This window comes from Schistocerca americana, chromosome 5 (genome assembly GCF_021461395.2).
Source record: "Schistocerca americana isolate TAMUIC-IGC-003095 chromosome 5, iqSchAmer2.1, whole genome shotgun sequence".
Classification (NCBI taxonomy): Eukaryota; Metazoa; Arthropoda; class Insecta; order Orthoptera; family Acrididae; genus Schistocerca; species Schistocerca americana.
In genome coordinates this window covers 118,988,438-119,010,640 of record NC_060123.1, presented here as the reverse complement: position 1 = coordinate 119,010,640, position 22,203 = coordinate 118,988,438, and the positions used below count along the sequence as shown (strand labels likewise).

General features: G+C 43.2%; 1 protein-coding gene across 1 annotated transcript in view; it reads right to left on the bottom strand.

The window, feature by feature from the left end:
• LOC124616229 (protein turtle homolog B-like) overlaps positions 1-22,203 on the bottom strand; it is a 454,186-nt gene that overhangs the window by 339,691 nt on the left and 92,292 nt on the right. The window lies entirely within an intron of this gene.

Sequence of the window (22,203 nt, the reverse complement as noted above, 5' to 3'; positions counted from 1 at the left end):
CAATACCGTATGTGTATGAAGATGATGTCTGATCTTTCGGACATGTTCGAAAGAACAGATACCATTGGTGACTTTGCAGCTGTCGAAGAACAAAATCCAGACTTTTAGCTGCTTACAGGCGTTGACAAATATCCACGGGGACAGTTGAAAATATGTACCGTGACAGGGACTCGAACCCGGGATCTCCTGCTTACATGGTAGACGCTCTACCCGACTGAGCCACCGAGAACACAGAGAATAATGCCACTGCGGGGACTTATCTCTGGCACGCTACCAGTGAGACCTACACTTCGAACTTTCTGTCGACATACATTTGCAGCACTCCTGCCCACTATACTCATTACTTGCGGCAGTCAACCTACCGATTGCCGTAAGAATTCGGGCAATGTTAGTGCATCAGCACTGAAGAAGGTCATTGGCCGGTAAGCCTTATCTATTTGAAGATGGTATCTGTTCTTTTGGACATGTCCGGAAGGACGGATACCATCTTCATATATTGTAATGTATGTACTGAGACTGAATGTCTTTGCTTTTAGGAATTACTGTGAGGTTCTCTGTTATTCTACTGTGTACACTGTATATCATCACACACAATGACACTCTCCAGTGCGGATGCACTCACATTGCCCGAAGTCTTACGGTGATTGTTTGGTAAAAGATGAATCTTTTGCGAATATATGTAATATGGTTATCTAAATACGGCAATGATGTGTCGAAAAGTGATATTTCTTCTTCTCAATGTACAACGGACGTGAAATTACATTTACTGTTGTGGGAGAATTTAAGACACATGAGGCAACTGATGAGAAGTGAGGGTGGTAGAACGGCGAGATATATTGTCTTTACTAGGATTAATGTGGACCATTCTTTGCAGCTGTTGGCAGAGAAGAAAAATTTCCACCATTAAAAGTCGCAACAGTTAGAAGTTGCAGTTGCTGCCTACGCTACAAGCTAAATGCTCCCTTAATAATTTCGGTAGTTCTTGTCGGTTTTAGACTTTGTACCGAACATTTGTGGAGTGTGAATTCCAATAACTATGTTACATTTACTTAATACATAATGCTTGTGCTGTCAGTGAGAGAGATGTGTTGTTGGAAGTTACAGCACAAAGCCCCAAACTCAGAATATGAAAGAATTGAAACAAATGCAGGAACCACGCACCGAAGCTCATGGGGAGATCCTATTGGAGGCAACTAGACGTTACCTTCCTCCGACTTCATACGAGATGTGTATCGTTGTCGTGTGCATGAATATGATGAGTGTTTTTGACGGTGTAGTGCTGCTTTTCTGTTGTTATAGATGGGAGGAAGGAAGAGGATGAAACCCCCCTGTCGGCACATAGACTACCCACCGCGAATAACAAAGAGGCATCGCCGAGCTTAACGTCCCAATCCGACGTACGGTGCACCATCAACAGTATCACATGTCCTCCCCCACTGTGGAGCGATTTTGGAGCTGAATCCAGGACACTGGATCAGGAGGTATTTTCATCATCTCTCCTCCCTTTGCCATCCAAGCGCTGGCATTTAAAGGTCCATCAACTGCCAGGATACGAATCGGCTTACCTCCGAGTCGAGCGCCATTACACTAACATGCGCTGGCGACGTCGGCTACGGTGGCAGCAATTTTAATACATATATCGGACAGAACGTACTACACTATTGGCCGAAATATTGTACGACTCTGATTACTGAATGCAGCAGTGTCACATTTAACTCCGAACATGAATTACGGGTCAACAATGCAAAGCGTAAATGCAGAACGCACAACGAAAACGATACGTCTTACTTAAACCATCAAAATTGTTGGAGACGCATTTTTTTCTCTAGGTAACAAGGTTACCTAATACAGTCAATGTAAGTAAGAAGTTAGAATTGCATGGGCGTGGGAAGAAAGCGCTTTGCAATGCAAGCTTTCAGGTGACATCTGAAACTGATACAGAACTGAGCGTGATGTTGCTGAAACTACATAGAGGTGTGTAAAGTGGGTCGCAGGAAATGCACGTAACAAAACTTGAATACACTTGACAAGCAGTTGTAGGTAAAAGTTTCAAGTTACAAATACACTCCTGGAAATGGAAAAAAGAACACATTGACACCGGTGTGTCAGACCCACCATACTTGCTCCGGACACTGCGAGAGGGCTGTACAAGCAATGATCACACGCACGGCACAGCGGACACACCAGGAACCGCGGTGTTGGCCGTCGAATGGCGCTAGCTGCGCAGCATTTGTGCACCGCCGCCGTCAGTGTCAGCCAGTTTGCCGTGGCATACGGAGCTCCATCGCAGTCTTTAACACTGGTAGCATGCCGCGACAGCGTGGACGTGAACCGTATGTGCAGTTGACGGACTTTGAGCGAGAGCGTATAGTGGGCATGCGGGAGGCCGGGTGGACGTACCGCCGAATTGCTCAACACGTGGGGCGTGAGGTCTCCACAGTACATCGATGTTGTCGCCAGTGGTCGGCGGAAGGTGCACGTGCCCGTCGACCTGGGACTGGACCGCAGCGACGCACGGATGCACGCCAAGACCGTAGGATCCTACGCAGTGCCGTAGGGGTCCGCACCGCCACTTCCCAGCAAATTAGGTACACTGTTGCTCCTGGGGTATCGGCGAGGACCATTCGCAACCGTCTCCATGAAGCTGGGCTACGGTCCCGCACACCGTTAGGCCGTCTTCCGCTCACGCCCCAACATGGTGCAGCCCGCCACCAGTGGTGTCGCGACAGGCGTGAATGGAGGGACGAATGGAGACGTGTTGTCTTCAGCGATGAGAGTCGCTTCTGCCTTGGTGCCAATGATGGTCGTATGCGTGTTTGGCGCCGTGCAGGTGAACGCCACAATCAGGACTGCATACGACCGAGGCACACAGGGCCAACACCCGGCATCATGGTGTGGGGAGCGATCTCCTACACTGGCCGTACACCACTGGTGATCGTCGAGGGGACACTGAATAGTGCACGGTACATCCAAACCGTCATCGAACCCATCGTTCTACCATTCCTAGACCGGCAAGGGAACTTGCTGTTCCAATAGGACATTGCACGTCCGCATGTATCCCGTGCCACCCAACGTGCTCTAGAAGGTGTAAGTCAACTACCCTGGCTAGCAAGATCTCCGGATCTGTCCCCCATTGAGCATGTTTGGGACTGGATGAAGCGTCGTCTCACGCGGTCTGCACGTCCAGCACGAACGCTGGTCCAACTGAGGCGCCAGGTGGAAATGGCATGGCAAGCCGTTCCACAGGACTACATCCAGCATCTCTACGATCGTCTCCATGGGAGAATAGCAGCCTGCATTGCTGCGAAAGGTGGATATACACTGTACTAGTGCCGACATCGTGCATGCTCTGTTGCCTGTGTCTATGTGCCTGTGGTTCTGTCAGTGTGATCATGTGATGTATCTGACCCCAGGAATGTGTCAATAAAGTTTCCCCTTCCTGGGACAATGAATTCACGGTGTTCTTATTTCAATTTCCAGGAGTTTAAAAACAGGTTACACTTGAAGATTTACTACAAATAACAGGTGTGGAAATGAGCCTACATAAACATTACATATGAAAATACAGAATGTAGGCTGTCATGTGTTCATATAGTCAAAACCTGGTAGGAGTACCAGAACGAAAGATATTGTATGGAGTGAGTTATACTAAGAGGCCGAATACTGACAGTTCAGGGAACGTAGAAGGCAGGTCTGGAGAAATGAACGGTTACAGTCAGAACTACTCAGTGGCCCATTACTGGTAACTGTTGCAAATGTGTCTGTAACGAAGCAGACACAGAAAATCTCCATCGACCCACGGATAAAAGTGCCACAACCGTTTCATGTCTTTCCCTGCCACATGGTTTACCGCCAAATACTGAAAACTCTCGAAAGTTATCAGGACAATACGATAAGCATCGAGTATCACCTGTATATTTTTTGAAACAGATTGCAACCGCCCGCTAACATTTATCCTACTACCTAAAAAACTGTCTCATTAGTGTCGTTCACGGTATCGTTATAATTACAGTGTGGAAACTCTCTGTATTTAAACAGTAAACGCGAGCGGGTAATTAATTGGTAAATTAATCTGGTAAATTACAGCATCTGGTAAATTCAAGCATAAGACAAGGAAATGAGATTCCTATCCTAAAATGATCTTTGTAGCAGATACTCTAATTATGTAAAATCCTGCGGGGTCCTATGCATGTGTTAAAACTCAATGTACAGAAAGGACGCGGTGAAAAATAAGGAAATATAGTTATATATTCAAAGGCCATACTCTGCATCCTTCTGAGATTGGCTGAAGTGGTGAAGACGTTCAATACACAACTCTGAGGCACAGATCGTGATTTCTATCACCTTACGCAGAAACGATTTGGCACTTCTGACATGAATCACGTAAATCAGTGACTACTTCACTCTGATGACGTTCTCTGTGCATCTTCGTTAAAAAAGTGAGAAAAGTCTGATCCTATGGAATAAAGGTGTGGTTTGCCGTACTGTCACGAAACAAGTCGACAGGAGAAAGAATATAGCAGACACTTTCATTGTGTAAGAGCGACTGTGTACTACAATCTGTATCACCCTCCACCCTACATCTACACACTGTATCACCCCTCCATCATTTCTCCGTCTCACACAGATTCCTATTAGTTTTGGGGGTCCATCCCTGTTGTTATGTCCGCTTCCAGTATTGTTGGCGGTGTACTCCTCTGCGAAAAAAATTCCGTAGATTGACAGGTGTTGTCGCAACAGAATTTTACTATTTTCCGTTAATCATAATTATTTTGTTTAAAAGTTTTCCTGTGAAAAGAAGTGTAATAACTATAAATGTACAACGTCATCTGAAATTCTTTTCACATTATGCTTTCCACTAGGGACCAAATCATTCCCATCACTATCGTGCGTGTTAGTAGCTTGTATTCACCTTCACAATAGCGTGAGTATAAATTCTCAGTTACAAACGTTAACTGAATTTCACTCTTAATTTAAAGGCGTTTTTTGCTACACCGATGCCGACTGGTAAACGTTTCTTGTCCGAAAGTTACATACGTAGTATCTTGAGCGAAACGTCAGACATACGTGATTTGTCTGAAGACATCAACGCACTCACTGACCGTTAAGAATGCCTTTGAGCGACATCAAAGGAACATATTCAGAAGAAAGCAGTGATGGAAAAACTAGTCTTGGGGAATGTTCAAAAAATATGTGATACAAAATGAGTCCGTTGAAGGGAACCCTTAGCTTTCAAAATCGCGGATGACACAACGGAGGTGTCTAACATTCTGTGTGGTGTCTGTTTGTTCTATATCGTGTCTCCCTACCACTTTCGCGCAACGACGCTCTGAGCGTGTTTTTTAGGGAATTGACTAGTTTGAACCTGGGACCTGTTACTGGTAAGGAGACGCCAGACCACACATGACATGTAGAGTTCAGAAGAGTTCAGTGAGACTAGCGATGATATAACCAAATACTTAATGAATTCAGCGTCAGCTCCACTGCACTCCCTCTAAAAGAATCTTAATACTAACTAAATTTAGTGGAAGGGGTTCAAGGCTTTCCTATTTTTAGTTAGCTGGTAAAATAACGTCGAGAAAGCAGTTAAGTTTACCATTCGAAATTTTATTCTACTCACAAAACATTGTTTATAAATTGCACTATTGATAAAAGGAAATGTTTTAATACAGGATGGTAAAAACCGACTGCGTTCAACAAAAATGTGAAGGAATATTCCTTGTATGGGTTTCCAAGTTCTACAATGGATCGAAGGATGACCATATCACATCTATAATCTAGGTTTAAAGTAAGTTTCTCAAGAGAGAAAACTATCAAAATGGTCTACAGTGACCCTAAATTATCTTTAATTACTTATCTAACTTGTCGTAAATTACAGTGGCTGAAGTAGCTTCTCAATAACTGTATAACAGAAAAATCATCGAGTGTCAGATATTTACTTAAAGTGGCAAATGTGAACACCATGAGCTTTAATTGACGATCGACACTAGTATTACGTAAAGGGGATGTAACAGCTGAGACTTCTGCAGTTCTGAGTGAAGCCTTATGCGCTCAAAAATGCGGCATCGCGTGCGTCCATTACCTTGTCGGTGTTCGTCAGGGGGCGGCGGCTGGCGCAGTTCCGTCCAGCTCGCCCTCTCGGAAGCAACTCCCTCCTAACTTCTCCTTGCTACAATTTACCGAAGTTGGTTTAAAAAAAAAACTATCTGTCTTTGCTTTCATCTGACCAATCAGGGTCTCAATGTTAACCTTAAGCTTCGCCTACAAAAATTCTGTCTATCCAATGAGAAACGTTATACTTTTCGTGGTGGGGCAATGTTTTTAAAGTTTGCAACGTAACAGAGAAGCGAAAAAGTCTCACGCTAAAACTTGCAGCTGGTGTGGTCCTTTTAGCGTTATCGTAAGATCTATACTGTTCTTCTGGAGGGCTCTATCTTTTAACATGAGCTGGGGGGTGGTCCTAACGTAACAGAGACGAGAAAAAGTCTCACGCTAAAACTTGCAGGTGGTGTGGTCGTAGCGGTTAGCTGGCGACGTGGGTGTCCGTCCGTTCTCGCTTAACACGGTTCTGCTCTCGGCTTCTGTTCTCGTTTCTCCCCTCAGAACTGCGTCTGTCTCACGGTGGGAAGGTATGACATGCATTTAGGCATTTTTTTGTTAGTCTGTGGTATTCCATTTGCTCACTCGTTACTCGTATTACTTAATTTAATATCACGATTTATTCGGAGCTATGTGACATACTAGTGGATCTGCTTATCATGTCAGGGTTTTCATGGAAGGTGTTGGATTTGCCTGACACCTTACTGGTGGGTATCGACTAAGATGGTGTTTCCTTCCTGTATATGCTTCCAGCACAAAGGCGAAGAACATTTTAGTTTATTCAACGCAGTTTTTAATATTTTAGGGTATATGAAACAGTGGGAATATATTTTTCTTCTGTTACCCAGTAACGTCGGAAAGGCCTTTCCAGTACTGGTCTCGTAATTCCTCTGACCAGTTCTTTACCTCTACATCGGAATTTACAAATGTGAATTCAGCTGCAGTCAATGGCCTTGTCGCAGTGGTACACCGGTTCCCGACAGATCACCGAAATCAAGGGGATTGGCTTACACCTGGATGGGTCACCTTCCAGGTCTGCTGAGCGCTGTTGGCAAGCGGGGTCCACTCAGCCCTTGTGAAGCCAATTAAGGAGCTATTTGATCTAGAAGTGGAGGCACCGGCCACGGAAACTGACAACGGCCAGTCGAGCAGTGCACTAACTACAAGCCACTCCCTATCCGCATCGGGTGACGCCTGAGGTCTGAGGATGACACGACGGCCGGTCGTCAACGTTGGGCCTTCGTACTGTGTTCGTTTGGTTTTTTATTTGCATTCTACTGGAAAAAATGGTAAATCACTACATCTTTACCACGTTGAGCTCAATAGTTTCCTTGGTCAAATTTAATAATGGGCGTGATCCGATACCCTAGAACTTTTATTTATCCGCAGAAAGTATTTAAACTCCCGGTAATATCCAGCATTATTTCTCCTGAGATATTTCTGTTCCTTGTAAGTACATACTGAATAAGGAAGTAAATGGAAAGAAACTGTGGTAAATTCAACCAATTACCTACACTGTTAGGAAAGTTTTATATCAATCTTCCTAGAAAATACAAATCCTATTCCACCAATGAACAGATGATTCATTTTTGAGGGAAATGATACTTTGATCTCTCAAAAATAAACCGAGTCCTACTGGTTTGAAAAAAAAATAGTGATTACATCTACTTCATGTCTTGTAACTGACTCTGGAGTATATGAAGGTGCTTAAAAGATTCTCTGTGGTACACAGTTGGGACTTGCGCCGTAGGTGGTTGCTGGGTTGTCACAGATCATTCCTGTTGGACCCTACTTGTATTTTGACAGGTATTTCACTACAATTCTCCTGTTGGAGAAATTACCTGATATCAGATATCACAGAATAGGGACAACAGGGTCAAACATTCTAAGAGGAGTAACCTTCCGTAATACTTCAAAGTCAATGTTTGGTGAATCGGTGTCGATGGTCAGTGGTGATGAGAAGGTAGATTTGGAACAATGGAAAGATAGCAATCGGGTTCTGGTGACATCCAAGTGTTTTGGAATTCGTCTAGGGCACCAGGTGAGCGTTTGTCCCAAAAAGGAATATTATTCTGCTAGCATGTCCCTCTGTTGTAAGTAGATATCACCATTCAAGGAATGGATTAAACAACTGTGATCAATAAATGGAGCCTTACCGCCTTTAGTTTAGGACAAAGAAATGTACTCTTACGGTAATTCTCCACTGCCCGGCTTGTCTACAGCCAAATGGTGGATTAAATACAAAAAGCTGCAAAACGTAATAAAATTCCACAAAAAGATATTAAGGACTTGATGAAATTTCGAGTTGAAATTGCTGAAGCTTTACTGGCAACTCCTGAGAAGGAAAGATCCGAGATGGACGAACACAAAAATGAAACCAAACATAAGGTACGTTTGAGATCCAAATATGACAATCTCTCTTAGATTTTTATGATCATTTCCGAATCAATCATCTAACTTGTCCACGAACGTCTAAATTAAATTAATCTAACAGTGGAATCAAAAACCACTGTGAAAATTCTTTTGAAGCACAAAAATAGTCTTAAGCAGTTTCACAAATACAATTAATGTGCTCTTAGTCACTTAGAATATTGTTAGTGATTTTTAGTTATGTTTGCAAATGAGTTAAATTTATTATTTGCATTTATATTCTAGTGTACATATGAATGAAAGAAAAATGTATGAAGCAGTTTAATATTGGCGTGGTGTTTTACATTAATATTAACGATATGTTAATTATTATTAACCCATAATTTTAATGAAATGCTCTTTATTCGCACTAATCAGAGTGGTATCGGCAGGGGATCTCAAATGCATTCCATATTTCCAAATATCCAGAAGGCTTTTGACAGTTCTTTACAGGATACATCTAATCCGATAGCGTCCCTATGAAGTATCGTCACAGTTGTGCGACTCAATGTGATTTCCTGTCAGAAATGTCAGAGTACGTAGTTAGCGTCAGAAAGTTAGAGTAAAACGGAAGCAACATGTGTCGTTCCCCAAGCATGTGTTATTGCACCTCGGTTGCTCCTAATACGTGTAAATGATTTATGAGACAGTCTTATCAACCCTCTTATTTCGTTTGCAGATTCTGTCATTGAACCTCTAGTAAAATTACCAGAGCATCAAAAGTAATTGCCCAATGATTTAGACAGGAGGTCTGTACAGCGTGGCAAGTACAGCTGACTCTAAATAATGAAAGCTGTGAGCTCATCCACATTAGCAATAAAAGAATTCCTTCAAATATAGCTTATACAACAGATCAGACAAATCAAAAGGCTGTGAATTCAACTAGGCACCTAGGGCTTATAACTGAAATGAAATGATCGTATGGCATTGTTGGCAGTGAGGCCCCATTCGGGGAAGTTCGACCGCCGAGTGCGTCACACTGGGCGACTTGCATGCCAGTGATGAGGATGATATGATGATGAGGACAACACAATACCCAGTCCGCGAGAGGAGAAAATCTCCAACCGGCCGGGACTCGAACCCGAGTGAGTTGCATGGGAAGCAAGCATGTAACCAGTCAACTAAGCCGGCGGACGACTTATAACTAAGCACAGCGGAAATTGGAACGTTCGCTTGGATAACTTTGTGAGGAAGGCAAACAAAAATACGTGTTTTATCAGCAGAACTCTATGAAGATGCAACAGGTCTACTAAAGAGAGCGCCCAAACCACTCTTGCCCGTTCTCTGTGAGCGTATTTCTGTGCGGTACAGGTCTCTTTTTAGATAGCATCAATGAAGTACATCGATAAAGTCCAATGAAGGACAGCTGGATTTGTGTCCGCCCCGGTAGCTGAGTGGTCAGCGTGACAGACTGTCAATCCTAAGGGCCCGGGTTCGATTCCCGGCTGGGTAGGAGATTTTCTCCGCTCAGGGACTGGGTGTTGTGTTGTCCTAATCATCATCATTTCATCCCCATCGGCGTGCAGGTCGCCGAAGTGGCGTCAAATCGAAAGACCTGCACCAGGCGAACGGTCTACCCGACGGGAGGCCCTAGCCACACGACAATTCCATTATCACGAAACAGGCGAGTGAATATCACTGAGTTGTAGTGGAAGCCATCAAACAACGGCGTATATAGTTGCAGGGAGAGCTTTTCCACAAAAGTTGAATCACCAACGCCCTCCTCTTAATGCAAAAATATTTTAATGACGCTAATTTACATAGGGGCAAATTATATTAGTAATAAAATAAGCGAATTAGAGCTCTAACGGGAAGATTTCAGTGTTCATTCTTCCCACACGCTGCTAGAGAGTGGAACGGCAGGGAAGCAGTCTGAAAGCGGTTCGATGAACCCTCAGCCAGGTGTGAATTCCGCTGTATTAATATAGACGAAGATGTGGGCGGCTGCCAATTTGCTCTACAAATACAGGGCGTTTTTCACAGTCGGCTGAGTGGTTAAGACTCTCCTGAACTTTAACATTTCTTCTGGCTAAAGGTGTTTCACGTAACTGTATGAGGTACTCTAAGTGGACTGTAACGATGACTTATTCAGTAAGGTGGAATTTGTTTGATAAAATAAAAACAATTCAATGGCAAAACATGTAGTCTTATCTTGAAGATAAATAACATTGTCACTATGAGAGCTGACATGCTCAGTAATGTGTAACACCGATCTGGCTTTTAATGTAATTTTTATTTGTCTAAATCACGAGTTAATAAAATGATATTACACGTTTTGATAATCGCGATATAGACAGATATAAATTAAAAATGAATAGCACGAAATGAATATTTGCTAAGCGTTTAAATACAGAAGTAGAAATTTTGGTTCATAACATGTCTAATTCATTTCTGTGTTTTACTTAAGCAGATAAAATATTACCTGGGTCTTCTCATGTAATGAAGACTACGCCGCTATCATTATGTTCCATAAGAATCTAATCCTAGCATTAACCATACAATTCCTTTAAGTCTAAAAATCAATACGAAATTATACCGAGGGATCACCGATAATTCTTCCCACGATCACGCCTAACGATTTCATCGAGGACGTCATTATGTTCATTAAACTGTTTGAAATGTGCTAGTAGAATCGACACATGTATCTTTATAACGAAAGCAAACAGCTGCCATCTGCTAGAAAGAATATCCCACTGCCTCCAGTGCAGAATTTGCCTGCTGCCTCTGTGGTAAAACGAATGTAGAAACGTTGCGGAAGGAAATAAATATTCATTCTTCCACTTTTGAGTCACTTGCATCAAATGAAAACTCAAAGTATATCAAATAAATGTTTCATGCAGCCTGAATATGTACAGTAAGCGGTGCAGAACACATATGTAAGGATAATGAAAGTCGATTATGAGAAAGATTATGAGAGAAAAAAAGTTAATTAGTCAATACAATATCTCTGCATGTATCAACTAATATGAAGCTATTGCTAAGCTAACTAAACAAAGCACTGCTAAACATTTTCCATTGACGTAACGAGGAAAACAGCAACGAAGCAGACCACATCCGTGTTTAGACATAGCTGGGATAGAGTGGCATAACGACTTACACTGCAATTTTAGTGGCGTCGTTACAGTATACACTGCCATTTTTGAAAGAATACGTTGAACGCAGCTCCCAAATTATGTTTGGTATCTCGAGAAAGTTACCCCCAACATTCATTTTTACTGCACGTATCAAATGTTTATGAAGCTCCGGAAAAACACAGGGAAAGTTATGTACAATCGCCGACAAAAACTGAAGTGTTCGGCTGTTTTTTTTTCGACTGTAAAACTCTGTCACTTGTGGAATGCATTTCACTTGTTTCGCCACGATGCTTTGCGATGTCAACCAGAAACCTTCTCGAACTGGCTGGAAAGAACTACGTTTTCCTTTTTCTCTTATATTTCGAAGTTTTTCTCTTCACAGACGACACACTATGTTGTTACAGTAAGTAGATTTCACCTCAGAAATTTAGCGTACCTATTTACATCAATGTCGACAGAACATTAAACATTCTTAGAAAATTTGCAGATTATTCAACAACGGCTGCCAATCGTAATACACTGAGCTGAAACCTTGCTCCCGCCAGAAATTTCTATAGATGTGAGAATAGATGAAAGAGGGAGCTACATCTGCTAGAAACATTAAATGTCACTTTAATTACTACTTTAGATCCGTTAATTTTCCCGTTTGAGGGTAGACGGTTTGTAGTAATAAAAGATAATTATTACTCTATGGGAACAGAAGAAACAAAACACGATCTCATATTTAAAGGAAGTGAAGGTCCAGACCACAGATATACAGGAAACAAGCCTAATTTTGGGTAAGAGGAGCAGTGCATGAAGCATTCAACGCAATATACATAAAAACATTTCTTTCCTTTGTGATCGTGAAAACGACCCAGAAATGTTTTTCTTATGTAAAAACAGTAAACGGGTGAAAATATACTACTGAGTCGCTGAGAGACCATTATTCCTACGAGCAAGATGATGACAGACTGCGTACATACTGAGTTCGGTCTTTTAAGTTGTTTCATTGCTTAAAATCGTAATACGGTACTTACTTTCAATCACAGTACCAGTTCCAAAATGGCAAAATGATTGCCGAAGAGGAAATCAACTGCAGTGACGCAGAATTACTCGTACGTTATGAACCTGACGATTGCCACGCGAGATTAGCCGAGCGGTCTGAGGCGCTGCCGCCATGGATTGTGCGGCTGGTCCCGGTGGAGGTTCGAGTCCTCCCTCGGGCATGGATGTGTGTGTTTGCCCTCACGCTACTTTAGGTTAAGTAGTGTGTAGGCTTAGGGACTGATGACCTTAGCAGTTAAGTCCCATAAGATTTCACAAACACTTGAACATTTTTTTTTGAACCTGACAAAGAACATGTACGATTCTATTAACGTTGTGCGAACTTTCTTCCCTTCTAGATTTAGTTTACCGTAGACCTCCGAAAAAATTCAGGCTGTCATACGAGTGCAGAAACAGGTTATTCCCACTATCAAGATAAGTTCTTAAGGGAAGATGCGTATAATTACAGACCTGCTTCGCTGCTGTGTTGTATATCAGTTGGAGGAGAATATATCATGTTCGTATGTGAAGATACTGTCGTCCTCCGCAACGGAGTGGTCAACGCAACACACTCTCGTGCGAGTGACGCGGGTTCGATTTCCGGTACAACCCGAGATTTTTCCTCGGTCAGAGGACTGGAGAGGGTTGCAGTCAGCCTCGTAATAGCAGGTGAGGAGTCACCTGATGTGAGAGGTAGCGGCTCTAAGGTCGAAACGTCGTTAACGACCAGTGGTAGTACGGTGCGTTGACGCATCCATTGATGAATGACTGAGGATGACACGGCGGCCAGTAGACCTTTGCGTGGTCTTCGGGGCCTCAGCGCGAGGTCTCCCTTGCTATTCCTTTATATTACGACATTTTTAAATAACGACGCTACTCACCTATTGCTACGGCTTAGGGAGGTCATGCGAAACTCAGCTCACTCCGTTTTTCCAAGACTTTAAGAGCGCCATAAAGAATGGCTGCCTCGGACACGCGTACTTTCGCTTCAAGAAGGCGGTTTATATAGTTCCGCACTGTCGTTTAGTGAAAGAATACGAACTTACAGAGTATCTCAGTAGCTTCTAGGTGGAATACTGGGCTGTTAGCTGATAGAATACAGTATTAACAGCACAAAAACAACATATGTAATAGTAATTCCGGAAGTAGACCGAACAAGAGTTATAAGGCCGCTACAGTTAGCAATATACACTCATAAGTCGAAACAATACTACCACAGCCGACCGCAACACTGGATGCCGACAGGTGGCGAAGGGGGCACATAATGCGGTAACAGGAGTGTGTAAGCGAAGCAGACACGGACGGGGGATCAACCTAAGGAAGATCTGGGCTGCAAAAGGGAAGTCTATTGAGATAAGCGACTTTAACAAAGGGCACATTATTATTACGCAGAGCCTGTGAACGATTATCTCGAAAAGGGCGAAGCTGGTCGAATGTTCACGTGCTACTGCCGAAAGGTAGGACAGTGAAACTACCACTAGGCGCCAAATGGTTGGACGTAACCGACTCTTCGTAGAACGTGGGGTTCGGACTTTTGTCTGCTCTGTACAGTAGGATAGATGGTGGTCTGTGGCATTTCTGGCGAAAGTGCGCAATACTGGTGCACGTACAGATGTTTTGGTGTACACCGTCCATCATACACTGTTGAACATTGACCTCACTCTACGTGTTCAATGTTGACCCAACGACATCGTTAATTACAATTGCAATGGACAGGGGACCATCGGGAATAGAGCGTCGATAAGTGTAACGTGTAGGATCTTCGGGTCAATCGCATTTTTGCTACACTAGATCAATGATCGTCTCCACGAACGTCGTCATCGAGGTGAACGGGGGCTCGAAACGTGCAGGGCGCTACGGACGCAGACTGGTGGGAGTAGTATTATGCTATGGAAGACATTCTCGTGCGCTTGCATGGTGCCTGCGGTAGTAATCGAAGACACGCCGACAGCTGCGAACCACCAGCATCCCTTAATGCTTGATGTCTTCCCCGATAGTGATGTCACCTTTCAGATGAATAAATTTCCGTGTCTTGGAGCCAGAAGCGTGCTACATAAGTTTAAGGAGCATTATAGTGAACTCCAGTTGATGTCTAGGCGATCAAATTCGCTTAATACAAATCCTTCGAAAACATCTGGGTCGTTGTCGAACGCCATCACCAAGTACGCAAATCAGCTGTCCGTTATTTACACGAATTGCAAGACCTGTGCGTAAACTTCTAATGCCACATACCTTCACAAATCTACCAACTAACTGTCCGATCCCGGATACGCAAAATTGGTGAAGTATTTCGTTCCAAAGGCGAACGAACAATCTACTAAGCTGGAGCTCATAATGTTTTGGCTCACAAGTGTGTGTATATCATTTAGTAGATTGAGCCGGAAGCTCCAAGAGGATGTTAAAGGACGATGCTGTTAAACATAATTGGAACTGACAGCTGGCCTTCAACGTAAACAAAAATAACCTACTGCGCGTAAATAGGAGGAAACGTCACTATCCTGTAACATTAAAAGTCTGTGGAAGCACTAACGACCATATGTAGGAGTAAACATCCAGAGCAGTCTGAAGTGGACCGAGCACTTATAACTACACTCATGCTGATAAATTAAGGATAATTACTGAACATGGAGCCGCACAAATAGCATAGGCACATTGGGAACACACATGACACAGATCTGTAAGTCCACGGTATTGGTGATAAGTTGAGAAAACTGCCCTGAAATACGTGTGCTACAACACGCCACTGTTTCCTGCGCATGTACCCCGACATTAGTACGGGATATGATCACCATGCATACGTACGCGGACAGCACAACGGGTTAGGATACTCTGGATCAGGTGGTCGAGCAGCTGCTGGGGTATAGCCCCCCATTCTTGCACCAGTGCCTGTCGGTGTTCCTGAAGTGTCGTAGGGGTTTGAAGACGTGCAGCGATACGTCGACCGAGAGCACCCCAGACGTGCTCGATGGGGTTTAGGTCTGGAGAACAGGCGGGCCACTCCATTCGCCTGATATCTTCTGTTTCAAGTTACTCCTCCACGATGGCAGCTCAGTGGGGCCGTGTGTCGTCACCTATCAGGAGGAAGATGGAACCCACTGCAACCCAGAAAAGGCGGACACACTGGTGCAAAATGACGTCCCAATACACCTGACCTGTTACAGTTCCTTTGTCAAAGACATGCAGCGTTGTACGTGCACCAATCATAATCCCACCTCATACCATCAAACCAAGACCTCCATACAGGTCCCTTTCATGGACATTAAGGGGCCGGTATCTGGTGCCTGGTTCGCGAAAGTCCGGCGAGAATCACTGTTCAGACTATACCTGAAATCGTCCGTGAACATAACATGGGTCCACTGTTCCAATGATCATGTACAGTGTTTTTGGCACCAGACTTTGCGAGCTCTCCTGTGAGCAGGGGTCAGAGGAATGCACCTTCCAGGTCTCCAGGCGAATAAATCATGTCTGTTCAGTCGTCTGTAGACTGTGTGTCTGGAGACAACTCTTCCAGTGGGTGCGGTAATGTGGCGGGCAAGGTTACCTGCAGTACTCCGTAGCCGTCTGTAGGCACTGATGGTGAAATATCGGTCTTCTTGTGGTGTTGTACACTGTGGACGTCCCGTACTGTAGCGCCTGGACACGTTTCCTGTCTGCTGAAATCGTTGCCATAATCTTTAGATCACACTTTGTGGCACAAGGAGGGCCCGTGCTACGACCTGCTGTGTCTGACCAGCCTCCAGTCGCCCTAGTAATCTACCCCTCATAACGTCATCAATGTGTTCTTTGAGCCATTTTCAACACACAGTATCATTAGCACGTTTGCAAACGTCATCACACTTACTCGCTGCACCGTACTCTGACATGCACCAGCACACCTCTGCGTATGTGGACTGCTGCTAGTACCACCGTGAGACGACAGCAGGTCACATGCACCGCATAGTCGTACCCCGAGGTGATTTAAACCCGTAAACCACCCACAAGACCGTTGTTTCACCATGTATCAGCATTATCCTTAATTTATGAGCATGAGTGTAGTTTTGAGAATGTAAATTGTATGACCGAGCGAGGTTTCGCAATGGTTCACACAGTGGACTCGCATTCAAGACGACGACCGTTCATAATCACGTCCGGCCATGCAGATTTAGGTTTTCCGTGATATCCCTCAGTCGCTCAGAGCAAATTCTGGGCTGAATCATCTGAAAGGGCAGGGCAGATTTCCTTCCCCAACTTTGACTCCATCTAAGCTTGTGCTCCATCTTTAATTATCATCGATGTCCACAGAACGTTCAACCCAGTGTTCCGTCTTTACTTCGTAAATTGTCTGGCTGTGATTCACTGGTAGTTGCACAAGGAAATGTGATTAATTCATGAAGGAAGTGGCTCAGTAAATAGACTTTCGACTAGTTCATGCGTCTTACTTATTGCTCTGAGATCCTTATCACACACTTCTAATAGAGGTGTGCTACTTCTCACGGATTCGCTTGTAACATGCAAGAGAATTGCGATGGTGCTTATTGTACTCCTGTGACAGACGCTACAAATGAGGCGTTAGATCACGGCGAAATTCACAGTTCAAATTCGTAAAACTATTACAGCGTACTTTCGAAGAAGTGTAAGCTAACGTATTACTTCCTTTAGTATTCATGTCACAAAGTGACTGCATTGAGAAAATTAAGCGAGTTACACAGGTACCTCACTCTGATGCTTATCGGTGTCTCTCTTCCTATATACGATTAGCATTTTGTAGCAGGAAAGATGAAACTGATAATTAATAAAGTGGTTTTGCTCAATATAATTACAGTTGTACATTTACATCATGTTCATCATTTTGTTGTTTACAGCATTTTTACTAAAAAGTTTATTTTTGATCACACCGTACTATCAAGCTGAACGAGTTCAGTACTTGCACGTAACGACTAAACGACTGTCTCGTTATACAGCTGAGATTCGATTATCAGTTCGCTCGGTGAAGCGCTATGGAGACCATACATTCCCATCTTATCCCCCTGCACACCTCGCCTGCTCTCTCTCCCTTCCTCCATCCGTCCCTCGCTCCCTCACTGACTCTTTCACTCACTCACTCAAGGACTGAGATGGGCATCAGCGTGACGGCCACTTGCAGGTAAGTAGCCTGTGATACGAGCGACACAGCCACGTCCGTTGGAAGAGTTATTATTACTGAATCTAAGACGACAGACATAGTTTGTACGATGTTGAGAGTAATTTTAAAGATGATTTTGGACCGAATATAAGGGACCAGCGGACAGACAATGGGCGAATCTCATTTATTTGTTATGCAACCAAATTTCTGCACTGATGATAAATTCCTGTGTCACACTGGCCGGGTTGAGGCCATTACAATTTGGCGCAGTTGCGGTGTCATCGTTTTTCGCGTACCTTTAAAGATGTCCATTACGACAGAGGTTGTACTTCAGTGTCGAGTCTGTAGCTGAATGATTTAGATGTGCCGGCACCCAGACTATTCCTCTGGAGAGCGGCAAACGACTCTGGACTCGCATTCAGAACCCCCTTCCTAGTATTAAGTATTAGATTTCCTGTGGATTTTCCAGATAGCTAAATTCTAAGGACGCGGCCTATTTCTTACCCTATTCTTCCCCAATTCGAGACTGTGCTCAAAGGACTCCGCCAATTGTGTCTGTCGACCCAACTTTCCTTCTCTCGAATAGCACATAGCCATTCGGCAGTATGACTTCTACTGACGTAACCAAATCCCATGAGACAGTGAAGAGACGACAACAGTTTTAGGACCTTGCACACTCTTTTTATTAAGATAAGCACATCAGAAATCCTCCACCCTCCTTGGGAAAAGAAGGAAAATATCTGGCATGCTGTCGGTTTTTCAACATTAGGGCTCGGGATGGCTACCACAGCAGCGAGCGTCACAGTTAACAAATCCACCCCTCGACCTTGAGGCGCGTATCTTCAACCTGTCTCTCTCCAGAAAGTCGCCTGTCTATTCTGTCTGAGGTACGGACATCAAGGCCAAGCAACAACGGCGCGACCGTCAAGGAACCACTATAAATCACAGAGGGCAATTAAGTCGCCCCATCTCCGTGTACCAAAGGGGGCGAGTTCGTCAAAAGCGCTCTTTTCAACCGTCACCCCTTTAAATTATGCGCGAGGATCTGAGCAGTCGAGAACAACTTAGCGGCACCACCATCAAGTGAGTAGACACGAAAATCGCTCCTCGCGAAATGCGCCGCCAGTCTTATTACCTGTGAGGCATTGTCTATCGCTCATTGCCCTCTTCTCGGCGCTGACACGAAAATTGGCACACTAACATAGCGATCTCTGGACGAGGCAACAAAAGGGAGGAGGAAGGGCGGTGGTGAAAAGAGAGAAGAAGAAGGCGAGTAACGACGGCTGGCACCAGCGTCTGCGTGCTGAGGCATTAACATTTTGATGTTCATTAACATTTTGGCGGAGGCGAGCCAACGGCTGGGCTGTCCGCCAAGACGCGCCGCCGAACACTTTGTAAATTGGATCGTAATTTGGCCTTCCATAGATTTCCTATATCAGACGTTATTAAAAGTTCCGCAGCGATGCGGTAGCGAGTAATGAATGGAACCTCCACCCCAGCCCCTGTTGCAAGTGTTATTAAAGCCGGTAGGGCTAAAATAACGCATAATCTCCCGGTATTAAACCCGTAAATTTGTCCTTTGGGGCCATCGGGACCTGACCGAATGCGGAAGATACGCGTTACATTAATTTTAATTACCACAAGAGCCATTAAAACGTCGCTTATCGACTGCAAGTAAATGGTCTGGGAGGCTGTGGCATATCAAAATGATAATAAATACTCTTATTTTCGGGCAGGCACCATCTGTAATATTTAGGACTTTCAGCTATTCGCGGCGATAATAAGTGGACCACTTTCCGAAGATTTTGCTGCTAACGGAATTTCTGTGCAGTGCTCGCGTCACAGGAAACCTTTTATTTCAGAATGTACTTGTTGGAGACGGTATCTTCGGTCTACGAACAACTGCGAGATGCATATTTTATTTCAGCATTTTCTCTGTTGATCAGCCAGCAAATGGAAGAGAGCAGAGACAGCTATAAGCACTGTCGTATTTAGCCTCTTATCAAAGTATAAAATGACTTCAATTTGTTTATTACTCTGATCAGAGCGTGACCACAATAATATCTATTCTCATCAATGAAAACCACATTCTGAATTATTCACTCACCCGTTGTCGTTCTTGAATAATGTCCATCGCAATATTGGAAAGCTGATTAACATTTCTAGCTTCAAGAAGAAAAACTGTTGATAAGCTATCGCTATTTCAAGAGCACTCTCTATCCCATTAAAACCTTTCTTTGCCTACGGATCTTGTCCACATTCTAAATCTCCTAGCACGAAAAGTCTACTATCGTATTATAATGCTTACTTCTATTCTCTTCCTCATATTTTATCAATGGCTCCATTATTATTAATATTCTTATTATTGGTATGTAATAATGCTTCTCTTAGTATTACTTATTACACTATTATTTCAAGTAAGAATGTTTATAGTTCTTCAAGAGAAAATGACACAAATGTTTGCTTCAGATGCCCTCAGAACATATTTTCCTAATGTAATTGAATGTTTTCATATTAATATTATTATCCACAATATTACTGTCATTAACACTGTGCCATTGCTGAAGTGTATTTAGCTGCACAAATACTAGTAGACTACGTAATCCACCTTTAGTGCAACAAAGATGGAACTGAGAGAGAGTGTGCAGTCAAATTTAATATATAGTCAATTAACCCCTCTCTCTCTCTTACACCTCGTGAATGACTTTTGTAAGAGTCCTGAGATACATTGTATTATGTCTCCAGCCCTGTCGTCGAATATGCGGTGTCTAGGAATCCATCGTTCTCGGTTCGCTAGACAATTAAATCAAACAAGTTCTATTAATGAGTTTTATAACAAAAAGAAAAGAGACAATACTCAACTTCACAATTACACAGATATGTCGCAAGCAAAGGGGGACATACAAAATAATCGATCTTCTTCAGTATAAAGAATTCCAAGTCTGCGCTACATAGACAGTGCAAGCGAACTAACTATAATCCGTTCATCATAATAATAAACCTGCTGTAAACAAACATAAACGCGATGGTTGGTCAGAAGCCGTACCTCACGTACTCTGGCGGTGTTACGCTCTTGGAAGTAGGTCCTACTGATATATTGCATACCTTATTACTAAGTTACGTGAAATGAAACTTTAAGGTATTCAAATGTATTAACAGCCATCAACGCTTTTCTTAATCACGCTTTAGCTAAGTAGTTTTTACTTCAAAAATCGTGTACGGACATAGCCTCTGCAGCGTTGTGCTCTGGTTGTCGAGCTGTTATTGCGCAATATGAAAGTTGCTGAGGCTGCTTTCTGTTCCGTAGTAAAACATGTGAATGGAACACGGTTAAGAAGTGCCGAAAAATAGGCTGTTCTTAAAGTTTTTCATAAATGTACGCAGACAATCGACTTTGAAGTTGTACCAGCTTTGTATATACTGCAGTTGACCAACAGTTTCACACTGAACTTGTTAACGTAATGGAGTGTGAATGAAATGCAGTTATTCGTGCGTTGATTAAAATTTCCCAAACATAATTTATTTTTCTTGTTAAATTTGAAATACCTACATCTCGTACTTATAAAACTCATCATCATTTCTTATGAATAATGCACGTCGTCTTCTTCCTAATTACGTATTGGACGCAAAATTGCTGTTACCGTTTCAGATACTAGTACAAATTATTAATTGTCGATGTTTTATGAAAGACTGTTCGCAAACGTTGTTTCATTTAAGAAGCCATAACAATTTACTTTTTAAGGCAAAAATGAAAAACCAAATCCTCGTTTTATACCACAGAGGTAGTTAAGTACCGTAGAAACATGAAAAACAATCATTTTCACTGCAACGAGCACATCATACGAATGCTGCTTTTTTACATTTGCTACTGTACCATTACAAAATGAACCCAACAGAACTGGTCTGGAGCCAAGATGCGGGATTTGGCCCGTGAAATAACAAGACTGTTAAGCTGCCAGACATACTGAAACTAACGCACATAGCTTTTTCACACGTCACTGCCGAATACTGGCAGGATATAGAACGGCTTTTCATAAAAGAAGAGAAAATGCAGCTCCTGGTTGGCTTCATGGATTCTGTTGATAGGCTCGTTATCAGCGTACTAGCAGGTGACACTTCCAGAACTGGAATGTATTTCTCTGGTTCGGATAAGGAAGGAGATAAGACATTACTAGACGACTGACTGTAAACATTACCTTTAGTGCATTCAATATTTAACTATACGGCGAAATCCTTCAATAGTCTCTTACGTTACACTCGGTGTATGCAGACAAATTACTCTGAGGTTAAGTCAGGAATTTTTATCATTCTTGCCTTTAATTACTATAGTACGTTAGCTGAAAACGATAACGCGGTTTTCGTCTAGTCGTCTAAGGAGCGTATTGCAGTGTATTATTTCATTGTGCTCCAAGTTAAGTGATATTCGAAGCTGTATTGCTCCTCTGCTCGTCTCTTTTTACGTGTGAACTGCAGCTGTCCACTTCACTGCAGGTG